Here is a 12,179-nt window from a genome sequence, read left to right on the forward strand (position 1 = left end):
TTCAATAATTAAACGTAATACTAGCTGTTATACATAATAAATGATAAAAATAAATATCACGGTAAATTATGTTTAATTTTTTCTATCAATTTTATCTTTCTTGTCGCTAAAATTATTTTCTTTTGCATATTCTTTTAATATTTTTTGCAATAATTTATTTTAATTAAAAAAAATATGTTTTGTTGTCGCTAAATAGTTTCTTGTCGCTTGTTGTCGCTAATATAATTTATTGTTGTCGCTTCTTGTCGCTTGTTGACGCTTGTTGTCGCTTCTTGTCGCTTGTTGACGCTTGTTGTCGCTAAAATTCTTGTTGTCGCTAATTAGTGAGACCGCGATGCTGATATATTTAATTTTTATTATATTTTTTTTGGGGGGAAAAGTACGCCCCCATTACGCCCTTACCTGGACCCGCCCCTGCAAAATGCTTTTGTTCTGCAAACGAAAAAACAAAAATGAAACAAAATAATCCTCATTTAATTTTTCTAGTGTCTTTGCACCTTAAAAATCACAATGAAACAGATGTTGGCGTATTTTTTTTATACGGCTTCAGAAAGGTTAAACTTGTAGTTTTGAACTTGAACAGATTTTACAATACTGTATTTAGGCTTCATGGTTCATTAGACAAAATACCTCACGGCTATTTATTGGGCACTTTGATTTGGCGGAAAAGTTCTTTTGTTCTAATTTGTGAACATTTATCATGAGGGGTTTCATTTCGAATTACTAGTTACACAGTCACTGAGGTGGTGGTTGGAAAGTCTCTTGCTAAGGTAGGTGTTATTCTTTCTTTAATAATCTGGTTTATTACCCCTTTTACAGACAGTTAAGGGTGAACTTTTCAAACTGCAATATAGTATCAAAACAACAAATATAACATTTGAATAAAAGAGATAAGCCATTTTGTACATATACCAAGGGGAAACTTCGTTCAAAGCATTATTGTTTACTGTTTCAATGCATTTAATAGAAAAGGTGGAATTTGTGGCAAATAAGCTAAGATTTTTATAGAAAATCCACATCCTTTTATAATACAGAGATTTTTGTTATAAAATTTTAAACGTAGACTTGCTTTTCTATCAGGTGAAGTGCTAGTGTTTGTATTACAAAAAGTTCTTAACAACCTTTATTTAAGTTGCAAAAAAACACTGTAGAGTCACTTCAGTTGAACGCACCTCAAAAGGTGTACTTGGTTTGATCCATATTTATATTTGCTTTTTACCAATAACTAAATTAAATAACTTGTTTTAAGGAAATCATTGCTAGTAATGCATGTCATAATCCTCTATCTATCAAGTATTGAATTGCCAAATATGAGAGTACAATGGGAAAGGCTGTGGATTTTCAATAAATTTTCCATATGTTTTATAGCATTGAATTATAAACACAAGAGTCAAGGACTTGACAAGAGTACACAATCCTTAATGATAACATGTTCACAAACTAATGGTATAGTTCAACTTAATAGAAGTGTTGCACAAAATGAATGTCCAGCAGAGCTAACTTCTTAAAAGCTTTATATTTAAGAAGGTGGAAGACCTGGATGCTTCTTGCTTTGTATATTACTAAGTTTTAGTCAGTCACATGTCCAATGTTTTTGACCTCATTTTCATGGTTCAGTGACTACTTGGAAAAAAGTAACATTTTTGTAATGTTAAATTCTCTCTTATTATACGTTAAAGGATAATTATATTTGGTATGTGCATACCTTGCATGGTCCTCATGCCTGTTAGACTTTTTTCTCTTGACCTGGAACTTATTTTGTGGATCAGTTTACAAGGTTAAGTTTTGGTGGTCGAATCCATAACTCAGATACTATAAGCAATAGGACTAGTATATTCGTTGTATGGAAGGACTGTTAGGTGTACATGTCCAACTGGCAGGTGTCATCTTACCAGACCTTGACCTCATTTTCATGGTTCAGTGGTTAAAGTTAAGTTTTTGAGTTTTTGTCTGTTTTCCTAATACTATATGCAATAGGTCAACTATATTTTGTGTATGGAAATATTTTATGATCTCTGTCAGTTGCACAGGTTTTATTGTACCTTGACCTCATTTTCACGGTTCATTGCTAAGTGTAAAGTTTTTGTGTTTAGGCCTGTTTTTCTTATATTCTATGCAATAGGTCTACTATATTTGGTGTATGGATTAATTGTAAGGTGTACATGTCTAGCTGGCAGGTGTCATTTGGCCTTGACCTCATTTTCATGGTTCAGTGGTCTAAGTTAAGTTTTTGAGTTTTGGTCTTTTTTCTACTACTATTTGCAATAGGTCAGGTGTATGGAATATTTTATGATCTATATGTCAGTCACAGAGGTTCTATGTGACCTTGACCTCATTTTCATGGTTCATTATTCAGTGTTAAGATTTTGTGTTTTGGTCTGTTTTTCTTAAACTATAAGCAAAAGGTCAACTATATTTGTTGTATAGAACCTTTGTTAGCTGTACATATGACCTTGACCTCAATTTCATGGTTCATTGGTCAATACTTAGTTTTCTTGGTTAATGTTAAGTTTATGTGACAGTTGTTATAAAGCTATCAACATAATATCAATGATTATTATAGTGAAGGAGACAAGAAATTTTAGCGTGTGCACTCTTGTATTTAAGGGATTCATATTATTTTTTTTATTATTTTTCAAATTTTGATTATTGAAAAGTTTCAAAAATAAATCTTCAATTGCATAGTATTGTGCATAAGATTTGTACTTAAGATCTTTGACCACATTAATTTTGTGTTGTAAACCTACATCTACAAGTATAGTCCCTAGTCTGAACAGTGTATAACTTGCATTTTTAGCTCACCTGCCCCGAAGGGCCAAGTGAGCTTTTCCCATCACTTTGCGTCCGGCGTCCGGCGTCGTTAACTTTTACAAAAATCTTCTCCTCTGAAACTACTGGGCCAAATTGAACCAAACTTGGCCACAATCATCATTGGGGTATCTAGTTTAAAAAATGTGTGGCGTGACCCGGTCAACCAACCAAGATGGCCGCCACGGCTAAAAATAGAACATAGGGGTAAAATGCAGTTTTTGGCTTATAACTCAAAAACCAAAGCATTTAGAGGAAATCTGACAGAGATAAAAATGTTAATCAGGTCAAGATCTATCTGCCCTGAAATTTTCAGATGAATCGGTCAACACGTTGTTGGGTTGCTGCCCCTGAATTGGTAATTTTGTGGAAATTTTGCAGTTTTTGGTTATTATCTTGAATATTATTATAGAGATAAACTGTAAACAGCAATAATGTTTAGTAAAGTAGGATTTACAAATAAGTCAACATGACCGAAATGGTCAGTTGACCCGTTTAGGAGTTATTGCCCTTTATAGTCAATTTTTAACCATTTTTTCGTAAATCTTAGTTATCTTTTACAAAAATCTTCTCCTCTGAAACTACTGGGCCAAATTGAACCAAACTTGGCCACAATCATCATTGGGGTATCAAGTTTAAAAAATGTGTGGCGTGACCCGGTCATCCAACCAAGATGGCCGCCACAGCTAAAAATAGAACATAGGGGTAAAATGCAGTTTTTGGCTTATAACTCAAAAACCAAAGCATTTAGAGGAAATCTGACATGGGGTAAAAATGTTTATCAGGTCAAGATCTATCTGCCCTGAAATTTTTAGATGAATCGGTCTACCCGTTGTTGGGTTGCTGCCCCTGAATTGGTAATTTTGTGGAAATTTTGCAGTTTTTGGTTATTATCTTGAATATTATTATAGATAGAGATAAACTGTAAACAGCAATAATGTTTAGTAAAGTAAGATTTACAAATAAGTCAACATGACCGAAATTGTCAATTGACCCCCTAAGGAGTTATTGTCCTTTATAGTCAATTTTTAACAATTTTCATAAAATTTGTAAATTTTTATTAACATTTTCCACTGAAACTACTGGGCCAAGTTCATTATAGATAGAGATAAATGTAAGCAGCAAGACTAGTTAAGTAAGATTTACAAACACATCACCATCACCAAAACACAATTTTGTCATGAATCCATCTGCTTCCTTTGTTTAATATTCACATAGACCAAGGTGAGCGACACAGGCTCTTTGGAGCCTCTAGTCTTGAATACTATTATAGATAGAAATAAACTGTAAACAGCAATAATGTTCAGCAAAGTAAGATCTACAAATAAGTCAACATGACCTAAATGGTCAATTGACCCCTTAAGGAGTTATTGCCCTTTATAGTCAATTTTTAACAATTTTCATTAATTCGGTAAATTTATGTAAATTTTTACCAAATATTTTTCTCTGTTACTAATGGGCAAGGTTCATTATAGATATAATTGTAAGAAGCAAGAACGTTCAGAAAAGTAAGAACTTCCAACACATCACCATCACCAAAATACAATTTTGTCATGAATCCATTTGTGTCCTTTAATATGCACATAGACCAAGGTGAGCGACACAGGCTCTTTAGAGCCTCTAGTTTATTTGATACACTTGTCCAATTTATTTCTTAATATTTAATGCATGAAATATAAAGTAGGGGGATGTAATTACATGTTAAAAAAAATGGGTGTTGAATCTTTACGTTAAGTAGTGATTTGGTCCAGTTTAATAAAAAAAAAGGTCAAATTTTATTACTGGTACGTCTGCATGAAGCATAATCAAACTGAACTTAAAATAGATCCCCTTAACACAGAATTGTCAATATTTTGAGTTAAAGCTGTTAGAAGTTTCTATAAATTTGATATTATTTGTCTCACTAGTAGTACACTACACTGTAAAAATCTTTTTGAGATTCAGCTGGTGCGATTTTTTTAATTTGAATTTATTGTCTCAAAGAAATGCACTATGAAATAAATGTGTTCTCAGGCCCAAGAGACTAATTCCTGAATGGTTTGCTGGTTTCAATTTGTCAAACTCAATAAAAGTAAAGGATTTACATCTTTTGTTTACAGAAATTCTGTTAAAATGTCCCATTTTGGCATTACATGGCTAAAATAAGCATTTTCAAGCAGTTAGCATTTTATGAGTGTGGTAATGCCCTTTACTTTTTGCCGTCAAACAATAATTTTTGGCTACCGTTAATGTCATTTTAATTGTTGAAAATTTTACCGTGATTCGTCAAAATATCATTATCATGATTTGTCAGATGTCTCAAATAATTATTATTCAAGCATTATTTTTGGTTATGCTGCCTGTTTCATGTATGTAAAATGTGATGAGCTATTAACATAAAATCTGTAGTCAATCACAAATATTTCGATCACTTAATCTGTAAAAAAGCACTATACCATGATCAGAAAACCTTATTCCTTTTATATGCTAAATTTTTCATTATGATAGTAAGTGGTCCAAATATGTACCAATCAAGACTAAAACTACATGCAAGTTTTCCATTGAAAAGCTATAAAACTGGTCATCAGATAGTGTCTTCATATTTTTATCTGTCAATATGGGCTACAGCCTAAATCTACTCTAACTAATTCTCAGTATAACATGGCCCAATACTATTAAGTATTTTATACTCATGTGGTATGTTTTTTGTACATTCTCTGTACATTTAAAGAACAATTTGATAATAATACTTTATTTCTGTAAGCAAATACAGCTTATTGGATTTACACAATATAAATATCCAATAGATAATATACAGCATAATATTACATTTATACACAAATTATACAAATCAATGAAAGATTTAAGCGGAGTATGACATATAGACATATTAAACTAAAAATTAGCATTTGAATAATTAACCATTAGTACATGCTTTTTCTGCAGAAAATAAATATTTTCCAAGGTTGTTTAGCTCTGACATTTCTTACAGATAACAGTTGTACTAATTTAAAAGTAGAATGGTTTCTCATAGTAATAACTCTTTAAATATTTACATCTGATGTCGTTATATTTATCACATTCTAAAATAAAATGATACTCATCTTCAATAGCATTTTTATTACACATACTACACAAACGTTTATTTCTGGCTATACTATAGTATCTACCTGTTTCTATACATAGTGCATGAGCATTTAGTCTATATCTAGTAATATAAGATCTATACAAACTGTTTAATGGACGACTAAGATAAAATTGCATAGTGAGACCATCATGTAAATACTGATACAAAGTACATTTCGACGAATTTTCAAAATATGATAAACCTTCAGATATATAATTATCTATTACTCTTTGTTTAAATTCACTCAAAAATAAGCCCCAGACTTCACTGGCATAATTCATTATACTTGTAACATAAGTATCAAATAAAGATAGTAAAGTTTCTATATTAAAAAAATCATCATATGTTTTGCTAAGTAAGCTGAAAGTAGCTTTTCTACCCTGTTCAGTTAGTGTCTTTTGTGTTACAGTAAATATACCGTTATAATTAAACACTTTTATAAACCCAGGTAAACAAATTCATTACATACTTCTACTATGTGACCATTTAAATACAATTTTTGTCTTACTTAGATTTATATGTCTAAGCCCATACTGTGTTGAACACTCATTCATAGTATCTATCCTTTTTTGTAACTCAATATAACACTTTCACTAAAAAGAATTGTATCGTCTGCATACATGAACAAATATAAATTTAACATTCTGACTTCATATGGCTCAATACCCAGTTTGATTAATTCTATTTCTATATCATTCACATAGAGCAAATATAAAAAAGGAGATTATGACTCCCCTTGCATCAATCCTGCGTTACAACTAAAAAACTCTGAAAACTGACCATCTCACTTAACACATGTTTTGAATTTAGAATACATAGATTTAATTAAGCACAATAGATTACCAGTTATTCCACACTTAAGCATTTTTTGCCATAAAATAAGATGTGAAACGCTATCAAAAGCTTTAACATAATCAACAAAGCAACAATATAACAGTTTTCCTTTACGTAAAGATTTAGCTATATAACAGAATAAAGAGCAAAGATTGCGTCCCTTGTACCATATCCTGGAATGAAACCGAATTGCGCATCTGTCAAAATACTGTTTTCTTTACACCATTTCATCAATCTAGTATGTATCACCGATGTGAATAACTATCCAACGTGAGAAACCAGTGATATTCCTCTATAGTTACCCGTATCATTCATCGAGCCTTTCTTGAATAGTGGTACTAATACGCTAGTAACCCATACTTCTGGGAACCATCCTGTACATAATATAACATTAAAAAACTTGCATAGTAACGGCAAAAGGACAGTTTTACATTCTTTAATAAATTCATTTAAAATATTGTCATATCCTGGCGCCTTTTCACGTTTTAGTTTTTTTCACACATATGTCTATTTCTTGTTCTGTAAATGGGCGATCTAATATTCTGAATAAACCACATCATAGTTTTCATTATTTACTTGACCGTCTGTAATATTGTCTTTCGATACTTAGTTCTTGAAATTTGTGACAAAGTCATCTAATGTTAAATTGCTATTAAGTGTTTTTATTTTTCTTGGAAATTTTCTGTAAAAGTATTTTGGGTTGGTTCTTCTCTCGAACTAAACACATCTCCTCTCTGGGTTTAATTTGTAACGCCTTTTTAAAGTATTCTCCTATGTAACGCTTAAATCTTTGTTTTGAAATATTTAATTAAAGTCTATTTTCCTCACTTCTACATAATTTAAACTGTAGTAATGCTCGTTTGTAATTCCGGTATAACTCTTTACATTCGCCACTTAGCCACAGCTTACACTGTTTAAACCAGTTACTCTCAAATTTCGTTTTTTGCCGTTACAATAGTCAGACTTTAATAACAGTTTTAATCACTTCTCTTTTTGTGTATTTTCCTGTAATGTTTAAAAAATTGTCGTTCGTTTCAGCCACAATATGATGGCATCAATATTGTCCGTTTCATTCATACTATTCACAAGATCGCTTATTTTATCTGCACTTTCACAATGGTCTCTTTTTATATCATCTTTATACTCTTCATTCTAGTTATAGGTATTATATTTTATAATTTTAAATAAAATTATTTACTATAGAAAAAGATTCATGAGATAATAACACATAGTCAATAAAGCTAGTACAACCATTTTTATTCTGAAATGTAAATTTACCACTGCTTTTCCTGAACAGTTCATTACATACTCTAACCCCAGACGATTTACACAAGTCCAAAATCTTTCGACCAAAACATGTCTATATATATATATATGTCTGAGTCAGTGACAACTCTACAACAGATGTATCCATTGGATCGCTTCATGCCTTATATATCGTGTACTGTAGTACGCTGCTAGATTAAAACTGAAGTGGAAAGGTAACATACGGCCAGCGAAAGCTCTTTTTTGAGAGCCCAGGTGGTCGTGTGGTCTAGCGGGATGGCTGCAGTGCAGGCCATTTGGTGTCACAATATCACAGTAGCATGGGTTCGAATCCCGGCGAGGGAAGAACCAAAAATTTGCGAAAGCAAATTTAGATCTAACATTGTTGGGTTGATGTTTAGACGAGTTGTATATATCTGTATATATATAACTCGTCTAAACATCAACCCAACAATGTTAGATCTGTAAATTTGCTTTCGCAAATTTTTGGTTCTTCCCTCGCCGGGATTCGAACCCATGCTACTGTGATATCGTGACACCAAATCGCCTGCACTGCAGCCGTCCCGCTAGACCACACGACCACCTGGGCTCTCATAAAAAGAGCTTTCGGTGGCCATATGTTACCTTTCCACGTCAGTTTTAATCTAGCGGCGTACTACAGTACATGATATATTAGGCATGAAGATGTTATTGTTACAGATCAGCTAAATTATCTATAGTAAAGGATCCTACAAATTAATGTAAGATACAGTCACAGAAAATAATTATATTCATAAGTACGTCTGAGTCAGTGACAACCCTTACAGAAATGAAAAGTTTGCTGCAATATTGCAACAATATAGCGGCAATATTGCGGCAAACAAATTTGTTTGCGAGAAGTGTTTGCAAGAAAGTTGCAGGTTGTTGCAGCTACCTGCAATATTCCCGCAATGTTACTGCAACAAAATTTGTTTGCAAGAAAATTGCAGCAAGTTTGCTGCAATGTTGCAAGAAAGAATTTGTTTGCCAGAAAGTTGCAGGAACCTTTTCTTTTATTATTTAAGGAATAATTATTTGCAACAACTTTGCAAGAAAAGTTTCTTTAATAATATCAGATATGTAGTAATGCACCAATATTTGAAGCATTTTAAAATATTACATTTTTAAAGATTTAAGGTTCAAATAATACACAACGTATGGTTTCTTTGAACATTCGGTTGTGGAATTACTTCAAATTATCTAAATTTGTTATTGTCATACTTTATTTTACTCAGATAAATCTGGATATTTGAATAATTTATTTGAAATAATCTTCAAATAACAATTAATGCATTTAAAGAATTCCTAAACTGCACGTTTATCACAATTTTAGATATTTTGTAAGGAAAGAATACTTTGGTATTCATTTCAACAAATTTAATCTAAATAATTGAGTCATAATACTTTTTGTTATATATGTATTATTATGCCTTTTTGTCACTTTTTTGTGACATTTTTCTATAAACAATATTTTTAATTCTAATATTTTCCATCAAATGAATTTAGCCTCACCTGCAGTTTAATTTCTAGTATCATTATTTTAAAATTATTTATACACAAATTATCTTTCTCATCTCAATTAGTAATATGAGCTGGTGATAGAAATGTAATGTGCCATGCACATCTGGTTTTCTTTATCTGTGGAGTGGTAAAGACAGGAAGTACCATAAATTAATGTACACAGAGTTTGAGGCCAAATTAAGGGCAGAGCATTTCTTGTTTGTATATATTTCCATTATAACTTATAACACCAAAGATAAAAAAATGTATTTATAATTATTTATTTATTATAATAAATAACAAATATTCAAGATTAAGGCAATGGATATTTTTAATTATGGGCAAATTTCAAAGGGATCACATTGAAACAATACCCTAAGCAACCTTGATCAACATATATTCAAAATTTGAACTGGACAGGAACATGCATACAACAAACAAAGATGTCTTCTATCAGGAACAAAGTAATATGAATTTTACAATGGATTTAGACATGTTAGATCCAAAAGATCCAATTGATTTTATTGACACTGGGTAATGCAGATGATAGCCTTCAGTTGACATGACTCTTGGATTCAGGAAGATTGGTGTTTACACACAATTTGGACAACATCTTTTGGTAAGTAAAATGGAGTTGAATGTCCACCATTTTGAATAAGTGCATGCTCTTTAACAGTTCAAATAGTGATAAATAAAGAGTCTTCTTAATTTAATAGAGTTGGCAAAAGTATTAGACAATAGATTTATGCACATGAATATTATCAAAATTGTGTAAGACAGGAGATATTTTTTTAAATCTTTTAATTACTGTATGTTTTAGAAATAACATTACTTATATATATATATTGAAACAAGAAATCTTCTAATAAAAGCAGTTTGGTATTAAATTAGAGATCTGTGATTTAACTGTGCCAATAAGAGGTTTGTCAACAAATGGCAACAATGTATAGCTTTCATATATACACAACTTATCACAAAAATTAACATTTTAAAGAATAGACAAGACCAATTATGTTATAGTTCAATGAAAAACAAATATTCAAAAAAAACAATAACAACCTAGTACTGGCATGAGGTTAAATGTATTCTATAGTTATATGCAATTTCTAGAAGGACTTTATCACTTTTAGACATTGACCCTTTAAGTGAAACAAATTCATTTGTAGCAAGTCATTTAACAGTGAGCACCAAATTTGTTATGTTATTTTGAATAGACAGAAAAAATATTACAGTCATTTCTTATAATTTAATACTAAATTCCATTTTAAACCGTAAAAAGCTATGAAAAAACGTTGATGACATCACGGTCACAAGACTAAATTAAGTATATGGGCTGATAACAAAATAACGTCAGCCAATCAGAAGACACGTTACATCCAAAATTAAACCATATAGTAGTAACTTATATGTGTATCTTTATAATTTTAGTTATTTTTTTTATGTCTACTAATTAAAATTCTTCAACTTTTATTTTGCAGTATTTTTGAAATCAGAAAATTCAACTTTAAGGACAGTGAGACTTACAGAGAACAGAACTGAAAGCTACACAGATGTAACACGACAACCTATAGAGGACAGAGACCATTTTCAACCTATAGAGGACAGAGAATTTTTTTTTTTTATTATTAAATCATAAATTATTAAATGTTTAGTTTTTAATTCCAAATTTTACACCTGAATTGTTGAAAGATTTGCTGCAATGTTGCCGCAATATTGCAAGAAATTAATTTTCCTGCAATATTGCTGCAACATTGCAGCTAATGAACTTGCCGCAATATTGCTGCAACAATCACAGCTACTGATTTTCCCGCAAACATTTGCCGCAATATTGCCGCAATTTGTTGCGGCAATGTTGCAGCAACTGTTTGCAAGAAAACTAATTTGCATACGAAAAATGAATATTTGCAGCAATATTGCCGCAAATATTTGCAAGAAGCCTTATTTTTCTGTAAGGGAACCCTACAACAGATATATCCATCGGATCGCCATCAATGATGGTGATACATGGCTGTGTACATAATGTATATACAACTCGTCTAAACATCAACCCAACAATGTTAGATCTGTAAATTTGCTTTCGCAAATTTTTGGTTCTTCCCTCGCCAGGATTCGAACCCATGCTACTGTGATATCGTGACACCAAATCGCCTGCACTGCAGCCGTCCCGCTAGACCACACGACCACCTGGGCTCTCATAAAAAGAGCTTTCGGTGGCCATATGTTACCTTTCCACGTCAGTTTTAATCTAGCGGCGTACTACAGTACATGATATATTAGGCATGAAGATGTTATTGTTACAGATCAGCTAAATTATCTATAGTAAAGGATCCTACAAATTAATGTAAGATACAGTCACAGAAAATAATTATATTCATAAGTACGTCTGAGTCAGTGACAACCCTACAACAGATATATCCATCGGATCGCCATCAATGATGGTGATACATGGCTGTGTACATAATGTATATACAACTCGTCTAAACATCAACCCAACAATGTTAGATCTGTAAATTTGCTTTCGCAAATTTTTGGTTCTTCCCTCGCCGGGATTCGAACCCATGCTACTGTGATATCGTGACACCAAATCGCCTGCACTGCAGCCGTCCCGCTAGACCACACGACCACCTGGGCTCTCATAAAAAGAGCT

General features: G+C 31.9%; 1 protein-coding gene across 5 annotated transcripts in view; it reads left to right on the forward strand.

The window, feature by feature from the left end:
* Nucleotides 1-638: 638 nt before the first annotated feature.
* Nucleotides 639-12,179, forward strand: part of LOC134715254 (uncharacterized) — a 44,775-nt gene continuing 33,234 nt past the window's right edge. For 4 of the 5 annotated variants that reach the window (XR_010106642.1, XR_010106637.1, XR_010106640.1 and 1 more), the window contains exon 1: nt 639-770. The gene's annotated coding sequence lies outside the window, so the exon portion shown is untranslated. The remainder of the gene's footprint in view (nt 771-12,179) is intronic. The other variant, XM_063577318.1, reaches the window with a different exon arrangement.

This window comes from Mytilus trossulus, chromosome 4 (assembly GCF_036588685.1).
Source record: "Mytilus trossulus isolate FHL-02 chromosome 4, PNRI_Mtr1.1.1.hap1, whole genome shotgun sequence".
Taxonomy (NCBI): Eukaryota; Metazoa; Mollusca; class Bivalvia; order Mytilida; family Mytilidae; genus Mytilus; species Mytilus trossulus.